Raw genomic sequence first — 15,661 nt, forward strand, 5'->3', positions numbered from 1 at the left:
GTAACCCATAACTACCCCTGCTGTGGGCCAGGTTGCCCCCAACTGCTCCCTCCCTGCCTCCCTGGTCGCTCCTAATTGCCCTTCCCTTCTGGCCTGGTCACCACGTACTTACCACCTGCTAGCCTGGTCACCCCCAACTGCTCCCCTCTGCCAGCCTGGTCAACCCTAACTGTCCCCCTGCTGGCTTGGTTGCCCCTCATGGTCCCCCTGCCAGCCTGGTCACCCCATGCAGCCTGCTTGTTCAGTCATTTGGTCATCCCTCAGTAACCCCCTTGCTGGCCTTGTTGCCCCATGCAGCCTGCTTGTTCAGTCATTTGGTCATCCCTCACAAACCCACCTGCCGGCCTGGTCATAGGCAGCCATCTTGTGAGAGCATGAGGGTTAATTTGCATATTACCTCTTTATTATATGGGATAAGTCATAGGTAACTAGTCAATGATATAATAATGACTTTGTATACTAACAGACATATTTGTGATGATCACATTGTAAGGTATATAAATGCAAAATCACTACAACAGCCAGGACCTGAATGCCTAACACTCAAGTAAAAAAAACAATCACTATATTCCAGCTGATTCCATAGAATGTAGGGCCAAATGTCTGTCTTTTGGGGACACTGCACTATACATATTGAATTCTTGTACTGATACATGATAAAATAAATATTTATTCTCCTTTGACTACAAAAGGAAGGATCAAATTTGCTGCAGAGTCATATAATGCAGGAAAACTCCATCTACTACTTTCTGTTTGTTAGTAAAAATCTTTCCTTAACTGAAGTTTGAGAAATTGTATCCTTTGCCTCTCCTTGGCTTAACTCTCTTCTCTGTGTATCATTGCATATTATCAGTTCAGGAGTTATTGATACAACTTAATTGTGTACTATTTTGAGTTCTGCTTTTTTTGAGTTTTGTGGATGTGTAATTTATCCTGGTTTGGATTTTCTACAGGGGTGTACTAATAATAGAAAAGTCTGGTATTCAGTTTTAAAATGTTGGGTTTTATTTACAGCATGCTTTAGACACATAAGAATGAGATGAATAATTGTTTAAAATTAAGTATAGTTCATATAATATGAGGAAAAGAATGTACAAAGGATTTCATAATAGATTTAATGTATGCAAAGGGTTAAGATAGTTTTTTATAGCAGTAAAATATAAATTCATTTTATAACAGTTGTTGGAAACTTCAAATTTATATGGTGAAAAAAAACAATGATCCACAAGCTTAATATTACTCATTCATTTGCTATTTATATTAACTTTTAAAAAATATTTGGATCAATTACATTATGAATTCAGACATTTATTGTTTATTTATATTGAACTCTTATTAAATGTAAGGTTTGGTACTGGTCTCATTTCTGGTAGGACTCTTTTTCTACTTTTTTTACTAAGTTCCCCCCTTTTTAAATTTATTTAATTTATTTTTAAATATTTTTTTTCTTTTTTTGTTGAATTTATTGGGGTAAAACTGTTTAACAAAATTATACAGGTTTCTGGTGCACAATTCCACAACACATTATTTGTACACTGTATTGTGTGTTTACCACCCCAAGTCAAGTCTCTATCCATCACCAATTATCCCCCCATTACCCTCCTCCACCTCTCCCTTCCCACCTCCCTTTGGCAATTACCTCATTTATGACCTAGTGATTCCATCTATGAGAATTTATCTGAAGAAACCCGAAACACCAATTTGAAACAACATATGCACTCCTATGTTCATTACCCTTTTAGTTTTATACCTGGGGTCCAGAGCACAAATTCGTGCACATTGAAAGGAACTGTGGGTCATGAGGCTGCGGTGGGTACAGGGGCAGGTCTTGGCCCATCCTCTGCACCACCACTCAGCTCCTCCCACCATAGCCCCCGGTTCCCTGTCTGCCAGCAGTCCTGCTCCCGCCACTGCTATTCCCACACGCTGATGACACTGGACCCACTCACACCCGCTGATGGTGCAGAGTGATAGGGGCTGGTGCCAGCAGCAGGTGCGAGTGGTGGCTGCTGCCCTGATCATCCCTCAGGAGCAGGGGGAGGTGGAGGAGCCCTCAGGGGTGACCAGGGCTCTCACACCCACTGACAGTGCTGAGTGATCAGGCTTAGCACAGGGCACTGGAAGCAGGTGTGAGCAGAGGCCTTAGTGCTGGCTGCATGTGCAAGTGGGGCCAACACCAGCAGTGGGTGCGAGCAGCTACTCTGATGCCGGCAGGAGTTGCGAGTTGGTCCATCGCCAGCAGTGGGTACAAAAGGCGGCTGCCAGCCCTGATTGCCCCTCAGGAGCAGGGGGAGGTGGAGAATGACTGGGGCTGGGCAGAAGCCAGGCATCCTGCCCTGCCCAACCCCGGCTGATCCGGGTCCCGGGACCGCGGACAGCCTCAAGCACTGCCCCCCCGCCTGGCAGGGTCACAGATCCAGGTCCCAGAACCACGGACAGCCTCAAGCACTGCCCCCTACCCAGCAGGGTCACAGATCCGGGTTCCAGGACCGCGGACAGCCTCAAGCACTGCCGCCCCTCCCGCGAGGACATGGATCCGGGTCCCAGACCGCAGACAGCCTCAAGCGCTGCCACCCCGCCTGCCAGGTCACGGATCCGGGTCCCAGACCGCGGACAGCCTTCTGTGGTGCCCCCTGCCCAGCAGGTTCACAGATCCAGGTCACGGGACAGTGGACAGCCTCAAGCACTGCCCCCTGCCCGGCAGGGCACAGATCCAGGTCCCAGACCATGGACAGCCTCAGGTACTGGCCCCCGCCCGGCAGGTCACAGATCTGGTCCCAGACGGTGTACGGCCTCAAGGACTGCCCCCCGCCCTCCGGGCACAGATCCGGTCCCAGGACAAGGAACAACGGGCCCGCTGCCTCGCTCCTTCGGATGCAAATTAACGCTCATCTGGTGGGTTCAGGGGGGGGGGGTCCCCCACTGGGGGTGGGGTGCCTGGCCAGTCTGGGTGAGGGGCTGAGGGCCGTTTTCAGGCTGGCGGGTGACTGAAGTTCCCAACCTCTCCTTTTTTTTTTTTTTATTCTGGGATTTATTTACCTTCTATGGCTGTCACTGGAGCTGAGAGCTGGCTTTAGCTTTGAGGCTTGTCTCCAGCTTGAGGCCTCGGCTGCTGAAAGCAGGAATCTAGGGTTTGTTTGGGTTCTATAATTAAAACATTGTTTCGGTCCTGCTGGCTCCAGCTCTGACGGCTGAAAGCAGGTTTCTGGGTTTTGTTTAGCTTCTACAGTTGCAACATAGTTGCTTAGAGTGCAAGCTCAGAGGCTGGCAGCGGCAGGCGGGGAACCTTGACTTACTCCTTCACTGGAGCAAGCAAGCCTCCTGTTCGCTTCAGCTGCTTGGCTGCCGGCTGCCATCTTGGTTGGCAGTTAATTTGAATATCGCCCTGATTAGCCAATGGGAAGCATTCAGGGGTATGGTCAATTTGCATGTTTGTCTATTATTAGATAGGATTGCCACACCCATATGTCATTATACTACTACTACTACCATTTATTCAATGTGCACTGTATTTTTTATAATTTTTTATTGATTAAAGTATTACAAATGTGTCTTTATCCCTTGCCAGGGTCCAGCCCCAGCAGTCCAGGGGTTCCCAAAGGTGGGGACAGCATCGGCGAAGAATGAAGGACACAGAGACAGCGTTCAGATGATCAGGCAATAGGCACTGGCAGCCACTGTTTGCACCTGCTAATGGTGCTGAGTAATCAGAACTGGCACCGGGTGCCATCAGTGGGTACGAGCAGCAGCTCTGGCACTGGCAGCAGGTGCAAGTGCTGAATGGGACCGTGGCATGTGGGAGCAAAGAATTTTCAGTAACCACCAGAGGCTCACCCTAATGACAGCAACCGGTGTCCTGCCTTGGTTTGGTGCCCCCACTCACTTGCTCTACCATCCTGCCGTAGCTGACACCCGTCATGTTCTGCACTTTGCCGCTTGCTGCTGATGCCAGCCATGTTCTGTGCATGCCCCCTGTTGGTCAGTGCGCATCATAGCGACTGGTTATTAGGTTATTCCGCTGTTTGGCCTATTTACATATTAGCCTTTTATTATATAAGATTACCCAAGTATTTTTCACTTTAAAAATTACACTAAAAATATTTCCAAACTTTAATAAAAATTATGTGAGGCTATAATTTGGTATCATTCCCTTGAGTGCTTTAGCACTATACTTTCTTGAGAAGAGCAACAGCTGGAGGTAGGTAGACCACTTCCTTTGAGCTATGCTAGTATCTGATTTCTGGGCTTTCAGCATATGTACTGGAATGAGACATTTCATTAAGTACTTCTAACTTTACATTTTGTAGAATCTTATCTGTGAGCATTCTTTTCCAGATAGTGCATGCAAAGATCTTAAGGAGAGAAAATTTTCAAGATAAAGGGGTTTGAAATATGTAAAATCAGTGTAATGATTACATATACTAAATCCCATCTGAAACTAAACCAATACATTTTACATTAGACATTCCCTTGGCTAATAATATGCAGAAAGAAAGGCCTGATTTTATCTGATTAACATTCCAAATTTTGGTGTCCAAATTGCACCAATATCTGTTCATCAAAATGACAGCTTATTCTGGCTTCAAAGGAAGGTTGTTGAGTCATGCTTTGAAAACAACATTTTCTTATCTGCCAAACGACTAGAAATTAAGAACCACTAGCTATGATTATTCTGTATCATGAAACGATTTGAATAGGTCATGCATTCAATATTCACACATATAGGCACACATATTTAGATGATCATCATATACAGTTACCAATTCAAAATAGTGGTCTTGTATCAGGATAATGCATTAAAATTTAACATATGATGTTAAACTATCAGGCTATACCAATGCACAAAATATAATAAGGAAGTCATTTTTGAAAGATATTATGGAAAATGTAAATCTTGAGAGTCAAGATGATGGCTGGCAGGACAGCAGTAAAGATAAGTATGTTAATGAGGGAGCAAAATGGGAGTGTGTGGACATGTGGTGTGTGTATGTGTGTGTGTGTGACAGTTAGATCCTTCAGAACTTCAGGGGGCTGGTAGACTGGGCTCTTCTAGACAGGGAGCCCCTGCTACTGCTGCAATCACTCCCAAGGCATATAGCTCTGACACAGAAACCATGTCACCTTGAAGGGGAGAGCTGCTGTGACAGGGAACCGAACTTCACCAACAAGACTGGCCTGTGACACCATCCAGGAGCCTATTGCCACTCCAGCCAAAGATCTGCTGCCTTAGCTATGGACCCACAGACACCACAACTCCAGCCTCCTTGGCCACAGGCTCCTGTGAGCACCTGAAAAACACTCTCCTCCACCCAACCCACTGCATCAACTCTTGGCGCGCTGTGTGTCCTGGGGACTGGGTCCGTTGGAGAAGCTGGGACTGTGTAACCCACTGCCATGCACTCTGCTTCAACCCAGGGCATCCTGTGTCCCAGAGATTGGGCCCTCCAGGGATTCTCAAAGAGCACAACCCTCCTGCCTAGCCCATTTCTGCAGCCATAGGCCCTGCACGATTTAGTGCTGAGAACCTTCAGTAAGAGCAAAGATGGGGACACAAAGCAACAACCCCAAAATGAAAGAAAAAGAGGAGGCACCAGAAAAGGTAATAAATGAAACAGAGGCATGCAATATGTCAGAAAATTTTCAGAATAAAAGTCATACTGTTTCTAAACCAGCAGGATGAGAAAATCAAAATATGTAAGAATCAAGAGTAAATAAAGAATGATAAAAATACAATAAAAACACAACTGAAGGTTTCAACAGTAGACTAGAAGAAGCTGAGGACTGAACTACTGAATTAGAAGACAGGGCAAAAAAACACATCCAATCTGAACAACAGAAGAAAAAAATTAGAAACTGGGAGGAAAAGCCTAAGGGAGCTTTGGAACAACATGAACCTAAGTAACATACATATAATGAGGGTGTCAGAAAGGCAAGAAGAGGAACAAGGATAAGAAAGCATATTTGAAGAAATAATGACAGAAAACTTCCCTGATTTGGGGAAGAAAAAAGTCACACAAGCACAGAGAGTATCTAACAAGATGAACCCAAAAACCCAAACCAAGACAACTCATAAATACAATGGTAAACATTAAAGACAAAGAGAGAATCTTAATGACTGCAAGAGAGACACAGAGAGTTACCTACAAGGGATCACCCATTAGATTATCAAATGATTTCTTAACAGAAACACATAAGGTCCTAAGGGAATGCAATGATGTATACAAAGTGATGCAAAGAATGGACTGAGTCCAAGAATACTCTATCCAGCAAGGTTATCATTCAAAATTGAAGGGGAAATAAGGAGCTTTGCAGAAAAAAAGGCTAAGGGAGTTTATCACCACCAAACCAGCAATGCAATAATTGCTAAAAGGTCAGCTATAAAAAGAAGAAATAGGAAGGGAGGAAGGAACACAGGCATAAAGAATAAGAATGGCAACAAACAAGTACCTATCAATAATAACATTAAATGTAAATGGATCAAATGCCCTAATCAAAAGACATAGGGTAGCTGAATGGATAACAATACATGACCAATATGTCTCCTGTCTACAAGATAACTACTTAAGAACAAAAGACTCACACAGACTGATAGTGGAGGGATGGGAAAAAAATCAGGCAAATGGAAATGAACAAAAGGTGGGGTAGCAATATATCTGACAAATTAGACCTCAAAGTGAAGAACATAACAAGAGATAAGGAAGGCCACTTCATAATACTAAAGGAGCAATTCAACAAGAGGATATAACTCTGGTAAAACTATATGCACCCAATGCAGGAGCATCCAAATACATGAAAAAACACCATCTGGAAGATATCAAGTGAGAGATTGACTGCAATACCGTCATGGTAAGGGACTTTGATGCCACATTGACACTACTAGATAAATCCTCTAAACAAAATATCAACAAAGAAACATCAATCCTAAATCACTCACTAGATCAGATGGACTTAATTGACATATTCAGAACATTTCACCCCAAAGCTGCAGAATATACATTCTTTTCAAGTGCACATGGCACATTTTCAAATATAGACCACCTATTGGGACACAGGCAAAGTCTCTTCAAACTCAAGAAGATAGAAATCATATCAAGCATCTTCTACGACCACAGTGGCAGAAAAATAAAAATGAACTACAATAAAAACAGAGAAAAAATAATAAAAAACTTGGAGGCTAAATAGCAGGCTATTAGGCAATGAATGGGTTACCAAAGAGATCAAAGAAGAAATAAAAAGCATCCTGTCCACAAACTACAATGAAAACACAACAATCCAAAATCTATGGGACACAATGAAAGCAGTCTTGAAAGGGAAATTCATAGCTCTACAGGCCTACCTCAAAAAACAAGAAAAAATGGTAATACATTTTCTAACCCTACAAATCAAACTTTAGAAAGAGAGCACAAAAAAGCCCAAAGTAAGCAGAAGGAAGGAAATAATAAAGAACAGAGTGGAAATAAATGACATAGAGAGGAAAAAAAACACACAATACAAAAGATCAATAAAACCAAGAGCTGATACTTCGAAAGGATAAACAACAATGATGAACCTCTAGACAGGCTCACCAAGAAACAAAGAGAGAGGACCCAAGAAAACAAAATAAAAAATAAAAGAGGTGAAGTAACAACTGACCCCACAGATATACAAATTATTATGAAAAAATACTATGAAAAACTCTACTCCAACTAACTGGATGACCTAGATGAAATAGATATATTCTTAGAAAAATACAAGCTTCCAAAACTCAATCAGGAAGAATAAAAAATATATTAATAGGCTGATAACTACAGAAGAAATTGAAGCAGTAATCAAAAATCTTCCAGAAAACAAAAACCCTGGTCCAGATGGCTTTACAGAGGAGTTCTACCAAGCATTCAAAGAATTAAAACCTAATCTCCTCAGACTATTCCAAAAAAAATCAAGAGGAAGGCACACTCCCAAGCTCTTTCTATGAAGCCAGCATTATCCTAATTCCAAAATCAGATAAAGACACCACAAAGAAAGAATTACAGGCCAATAACCTTGATGAACCTAGATGCTAAAATCCTCAACAAAAGTCTAGCAAATCTGATCCAGCATTACATTAGAAAGAACATACACCATGAACAAGTGGGATTTATTCTGGGAATATAAGGATGGTATGATATCCGAAAATCAATAAATGTGGTACATCACATAAACAAATTGAGAGACAAAAATCACATAATCATATCAATCGATGCAGAAAAAGCATTTTACAAATTCCTACACAGTAAAGTGGAAAAAGGGGTATCTTACCTCAACATATTACAAGCCTTATATGACAAACCTACAGCCAACATCATACTCAATGGGCAAAAACTAAAACCATTACCCCTAAGAACTGTAACAAGACAGAAATGGCCACTCTCATCACTCCTTTTTAACATAGTACTGGAAGTGCTAACCATAGTGATAAGACAAGAGGAAGAAATAAAAGGCATACAAATTGGAAAAGAATAAGTAAAACTGTCCTTATTTACAGATGACATGATACTGTATATTGAAAACCCCAAACACTCCATCAAAAAACTACTAGATATAATAAATAAATTTGGCAATGTAGCATGATACAAAATCAATACCCATAAATCTATGGCTTTTTAATACACCAACAATGAACTCACAGAAGAGAAACTAAGAAAACAATCCCATTTACCATTGTACCAAAAAAAATTTAAGATACCTAGGAATAAACTTAACTAAGGACGTAAAAGACCTGTACTCAGAAAACTATAGAACTTTGAAAAATGAGATAGAGGAAGACATAAACAAATGGAAGAACATACCGTGTCCATGGATTGGTAGAATCAACATCATTGAAATGTCCATACTACCCAAAGCAATCTATAAATTCAACGCACTCCCCATTAAAATACCAACAGCATATTTCACAGACCTAGAATAAACTTTCCAAAAATTCATCTGGAATAAAAAAAAAGACCCCAAATAGCTGCAGCAATCCTGAGAAAGAAGAGCAAAGTAGGTGGGATCTCAGTACCACATATCAAGCTGTATTACAAAGCCACTGTTCTCAAAACAGCCTGGTACTGGCACAAGAACAGACATATAGATTAATGGAATAGAATAGAGAACCCAGAAATCGACCAAAACCACTATGCTCAATTAATATTTGACAAAGGAGGCATGAACATACAATGGAGTCAAGACAGTCTCTTCAATAAATGGTGCTGGGAAATTTGATCAGATACATGCAAAAAATGAAAATAGACCACCAACTTACACCATACACAAAAACAAACTCAAAAAGGTTAAAGGACTGAAATGTAAGATGGGAAACCATAAGAATCTTAGAAGACTCCATAGGCAGCAAAATATCAGACATATGTGGAGCAATATATTTACTGATACAGTTCCTAGGGCAATGGAAACTAAGGAGAAAATAAACAAATAGGACTACAGCAAAATAAAAAGCTTCTGCACAGCAAACGAAACCATCAACAAAACAATAAGAAAGCCCACTGCATGGGAGAACATATTTGCAAGTGCTATTTCAGATAACGGTTTAATCTCCAACATTTACAGGGAACTCATACAACTTAACAAAAGAAGATAAACAATCCAATCATAAAATGGGCATAGGACCTAAGTAGACACATTTTGAAAGAGGACATACAGAAAGCCCAGAGATATATGAAAACATGCTCAAAGTCACTAATCATCCAAGAGATGCAAATCAAAACAACAATGAGGTATCATATCACAACTGTCAGAATGGCTATCATGAACAAATAAACAAAGGACAAGTGTAGGCAAGGATGTGTAGAAAAAGGAACCCTTGTGCACTGCTGGTAGGAATACAGATTGGTGCAGCCACTGTGGAGAACAGTGTGGAGTTTCCTCAAAAAACTAAAAATGGAACTCCCATTTGACCCAGTAATCCTACTTCTCGTACTATATCTCAAGAAACCAGAAACACCAATCAGAAATGATATATGCACCCTTATGTTCATAGCAGCACAATTTACAATAGCTAAGATTTGGAAACAGCCTAAGTGTCCATTAGCAGATGAGTGGATTAAAAAAAACAACAGTGGTACATCTATGCAATGGAATATTACACTGTTGTAAAAATGAAGGAACTTTTACCATATGCAACAGCGTGGATGGAACTGTAGAGCATTGTGCTAAGTGAAATAAGCCAGTTGGAGAAAGATAAACATCACATGAACTCACTCATATGTTGGACATAATGATCAACATAAACTGATGAACAAAAATGGATCCAAAGACAAGGAGACACTGAGCAGGCTGTCCAACCTCAGGGAGAAGGCAGGGGAGGGGATATTTAGCGATCAACAAAAGGACTTGTATGCATGCATGTTAGCATGACCAATGGACACAGACACTGGGGTGGTGGGGGCTTGCCCTTGGGGATGGGTGTGGCCGGGGGGGGCGTTAATCGGGTAAGAAAGGAGACATGTAATGCTTTAAACAATAAAAAAAGTACTGGATTGCTATCCAGATAGGTTAGATATGTTCAGACACTAAAAGTGAATGAGACAGTACCTGATATTTAAAAAAATATTCAGAAATATTTGATATGTCTTGAGTATTAATAAAACTTACACTATTAAAAACAAATAACCCATCATTTACATAAAATTATTTTAGCTTTAATTTCCTATTGAGAGTGGCATTTCATATTGAGTATACTTATAAGTATAGACAAAATTGAGATAGATATCTGTTTTGTAATATAGGACATTATATTCATGTATTAAAAAATAGTACAATAGGCCTTGGCCAGTTGGTTAGAGCATCAACCAGGTATACCAAAGTTGCAGGTATGATCTCTGGTTCTCTGGTCAGGGCACATACAAGAAGCAACCAATGAATGCATAAATAAGTGGAAAAATAAATTGATCTCTCCCTCTCTCCCTTCCTCTCTCTCTACATCAGTCAATTAAAAAAGCACAAAAGATGATGGATTTTTATGTTCTGTATTCATAAATTAAACTAGGTAAGTAAAAATGATTTTTTGTTCATTATTTAATACTAGAAGTCTGTTGCACAAAGATTCCCTCAATAGGCCTTCCTTCCCTTGGCTGCTGGCACCGGTTTTCCTCTGGCACCCGGGACCCAGGCCTTTGGTCCAGCCACAGTGGAGAAGCCAAGCCTCTTCAGTCTTCAGTCGTCAATCTTCACTCCGTGCCTGCGTATGCAAATTAACCGCCATCTTTGTTGGGTTAATTTGCATAGTCGCTCTGATTGGCTGGTGGGCGTAGCAGAGTAACACCAATTTTCTTGTTTCTCTTTTATTAGTGTAGATTATATAGTGTAAATGTGTTCATTCATATAGTGATGTGTATTTTCAAATAGGAATATGCAAGCCTATTCTTCCCTAAATAAAAATAAAATGTGCTCCAAAATATTTCAATATGAAAATGCATAAATTAGTACTATATTCTCTGCCTTTAGTGAGAAATGTTATATGAATAGATGATGAAATAAAAATAATCATTCTTACTTTGTCACTTTTTGATTACAACTTTGATCCTTCAATTTTCCTCTGTTGTTCTACTTCTATGAATATTTCATTCTTTAACAAAATTGCTTAAACATGTGCTTATCCCTGTAGATATATTTACTCTTCCTGGGTAACTCAATAGCAAAGATGAAAGAAGATGGTGAAAAGTAAACACAATTTGGAATGATGTTAGCAAAATGCTTATTTTCCTGGATCCTTGATTTAGTAAGATTTTGCACTTGTACAAAGTAAATTGATGCTCTTTCCCCACTGTTAAAATTGTTATTTAAAATAATATTTAATTTTGTAATATAAATCGCTTGCTTCCAAAAATTTAGAAGATATGGGTATTATAATATTAAAAATGTGAAAAATCTGAGATTTTACCCTATTTGTAAGATGACAAGTTAACTGGTCCATCTCACTGATGCTGGCATAAGATGTAACACTTAAATCAGAGCCAAAATATAGTTTACTATTCACAGTAATAACTGTAGTCAGAGTATTAGAAATTGTACCAGGTTCCTGAACCCCAGTTCACACAGGGTACTGAGAAGAGGGCCAGGTGATAGCTGCACCTGCTGTGGGTTCTCTTACTAGAGAGATATCTCAAGCATAAGACATTCAAACCTTTATAATGGTAAGTAAGCCTTCTTTACCAGCATAATTTTTGTCTTTGGAGAGAAATATTTTAATTATGTTTATGGGGGAAAATGTCCTTTCATTCCATATGGAGACACTATCACTATTTTCCATGGTCCCTTACTATGCAAACATCTTTAAAAAGAGAGTCTGGAATAAAACTAGTCAGTTCTTCTATTTACATAATATGAATAAATATGACAGACCAATGAAGAATTGTTTTCTAGCAATATCCACCACTCATTGGTATATTACCTTGACTTCTTAAGGATTTTCCCAAGCATATGCCACTTTATTAGGCACAGAGAAAAATATATCTAACAGAGACTGGGATCATATCCAAATAATTTGTTTCATATAACATTTAATCAAGGCAACTATCCACAGGACTCCAAGATGCATAATGGGACCAAAATGAAATATTGACTTCAACCATGCTTGCCAGCATCCTGGACTTAGTTGCTTGAACAGATATTATTAACTAACAAGATGTAGCTTAGAATGTAAGATGGCTTTCTCCTTATGTTTTATAATTGGTAATATGATTAGATCAGAGAAATTAATCCAGGGATTGCAGGTTGCATTAAAAAATTGCACACATGCCACCTGGGTCTATGGAAAATATGAAGTTTATGACAATTTTGCCATCCATAATCACCCTAGCCCAGTGGTCAGCAAACTCATTAGTCAACAGAGCCAAATATCAACAGTACAATGATTGAAATTTCTTTTGAGAGCCAATTTTTTTAAACTTAAACTATATAGGTAGGTACTTTAAATGCAACTTTAAATTCACGGTTTTTGTCTTCCGTTTTTCTTTGCTTCTTCTTTGTAGCCATCTCAAACAGGGCACCTAAAAAATGTTTTATTTTATAATAATAAAGCCACCAACACAAAAGAATTATAATTCTTAAATTGATGACAAAAATACCTGTAGGATTTGCAGCTGGTTGGAAAAATACAGGTAACTTTATGCTTCGAGTAGATACTTTTGTCACCTGCTTGCGATTTTTGGACGCGACTAGCGATAACCACTGCACAATGAGACTGCTGACTGACTGGCTCACTCAACTCGTGCATGAATCACGTGCACCTACCCCGCACTGCATATCTTGTGGCCTGTCTGCGCCGCGTCTCCTGTCGCCCACCAACCGACAACGCCCACTTCTTCTAACGCTACTTCTTCAAAATAGACTCGCCTAGGTCGAAAACCGACTTCTGTGCATGGGCCACGAAGTTTCAATCGCACTGTATGTGCGCGCCCGCACATGGTATTTTGTGGAAGAGCCACACTCAAGGGGCCAAAGAGCCACATGTGGCTCTCGTCCCACGGTTTGCCAACCACTGTCCTAGCCAATAAGTTGAGGCTGGCCTAAATGCTTCCAAAAGCTGAACTACTGTTATGGACCATTTCAGATAAGGCAAGAAACAAATTATGTAACATTATTTTCTAATTTGATTATTTTTATTGTAGGTATAATTGCCTGTAGGTGAGTTTACTAGCCTTCTGGGAAGCTTCAATGTCTACCTAAGGTTATACTCATTTTTTAAGAGAGTTCTACAATTATATGAAGCTTATGTAATCTACTGGAGATATGACATTAACATGATTTTTAAATATGTTTTTTATTGTGGATAGTATTACAGATATCTCCCATTATCCCTCACTTTACCCCCTCCTCCAAGCCTCTTCCCATCTCTGCACAGGTCTTCACTACCCTATTGCCCATATCCATGGGCTATGCCTATCTATACTAATAAAAGGGTAATATGCTAATTAGACTGGGTGGACCAGACATCTTTCACTTATCTGGTCCTCCTTCCGGACAAAGCCACAGTGGTGGGTGCTGAGGCAGAGGTGGTTAGGGGCAATCAGGCTGGCAGGGGGAGCAGTTAGGAGCGATCAGGCTGGTAGAGGAGGGCAGTTAGGGGCGATCAGGCCAGCAGGGGAGGGTGGTTAGGGGCAATCAGGCAGGCAGGCAGAGGCGGTTAGGCAGATCCAGCAGTCCCAGATTGCGAGAGGGATGTCCATAGGGATCGAGCCTAAACCAGCAGTCAGACATCCCCCAAGGGGTCCTGGATTGGAGAGGGTGCAGGCCAGGCTGAGGGACCCCCCATGCATGAATTTCATGCACGGGGCCTCTAGTAAGTATATAGGTTCTTTGGTTTAGCTCTTCTTGTTTCTTAACCCCACACTGATGTATGTCAGTCTGTTCCATGCCTCCCTGCTTCAGATCTTATTTTGTTGGTCAATTCATTTTGTTCATTAGATTCCACAAATAAGTGAGATCATGAGATATTTGTTTTTCCTAACTGGCTTATTTCACTTAGCATAGTATTTTCCAGGTCTATCCATGCTGTCCAAAGGGTAAGAGATGCTTCTTTTTTACACCAAATAGTATTCCATAGTGTAAATGTCCCACAGCTTTTTTAACTATTCATAGGACCTTGGGCTATTTCCAAATCTTAGCTATTGTAAATAGCACTGCTATGAACAAAGGGGTGCATATATTCTTTCTGACTTGTGTTTTGGGATTTTTTAGGATATATTCCCAAAAGTGAGATCACTGGGTCAAAAGAAGTTCCATTTTTAATTTTTTGAGAGAACTCCATACTATTTTCCATAGTGGCTGCTCCAGTCTGCATTCCCACTAGCAATGAACTAGTGTTCCTTTTTCTCCACATCCTCACCAGCACTTGTTTGTTTATTTATTTTTATTTTTTATGATAGCCATTCTGACAGGAGTGAGGTGATATCAATTGTGGTTTTAACTTGCATTTCTCTGATTATTAGTGACTTTGAGCATTTTTTCATATGCCTCTTGGCTATTTGTGTGTTGTCTTTGGAGAAATGTCTATTCAGGTCTTCTGCCAATTTTTAAATTGGATTGATCCTCTTCTTTTAGTTGGATTGTATGAGTGTTTTATATATTTTGGATATTAACCCCTTGTCAGATGTATTATTGGCAAATATGTTCTCCCATACAGTGGGTTCCCATTTCAATTTGATGGAGGTTACTTTTGTTGTGCATAAGGATTCTATTTTTATGTATTACAATTTATTTTCTCTTATTCTCCTTTGCCTTAGGACTGTGGTAGGCAAACCGCGGCTCGCGAGCCACATGCGGCTCTTTGGCCCCTTGAGTGTGGCTCTTCCTAAGCCTTAGGAGTACCCAAATTAAGTTAATAACAATGTACCTACCTATATAGTTTAAGTTTAAAAAATTTGGCTCTCAAAAGAAATTTTAATCGTTGTACAGTTGATATTTGGCTCTATTGACTAATGAGTTTGCCGATCACTGCCTTAGGAGATGTATCCGTAAACATATTGCTACATGAGATGTCTGAGATTTTACTGTCTATGTTTTCTTCTAGGATTTTTATCATTTCATGCATTACATTTAAGTATTTTCTCCATTTTGAGTTTATTCTTTTGTATGGTGTAAGTTGGTGGTCTAGTTTCATCTTTTTGCATGTGTCTATCCAGTTTTACCAGTATCATTTGTTGAA

The sequence above is a fragment of the Myotis lucifugus genome, unplaced genomic scaffold, assembly GCF_000147115.1.
Source record: "Myotis lucifugus unplaced genomic scaffold, Myoluc2.0 scaffold_13, whole genome shotgun sequence".
In the NCBI taxonomy this organism is placed as follows: domain Eukaryota; kingdom Metazoa; phylum Chordata; class Mammalia; order Chiroptera; family Vespertilionidae; genus Myotis; species Myotis lucifugus.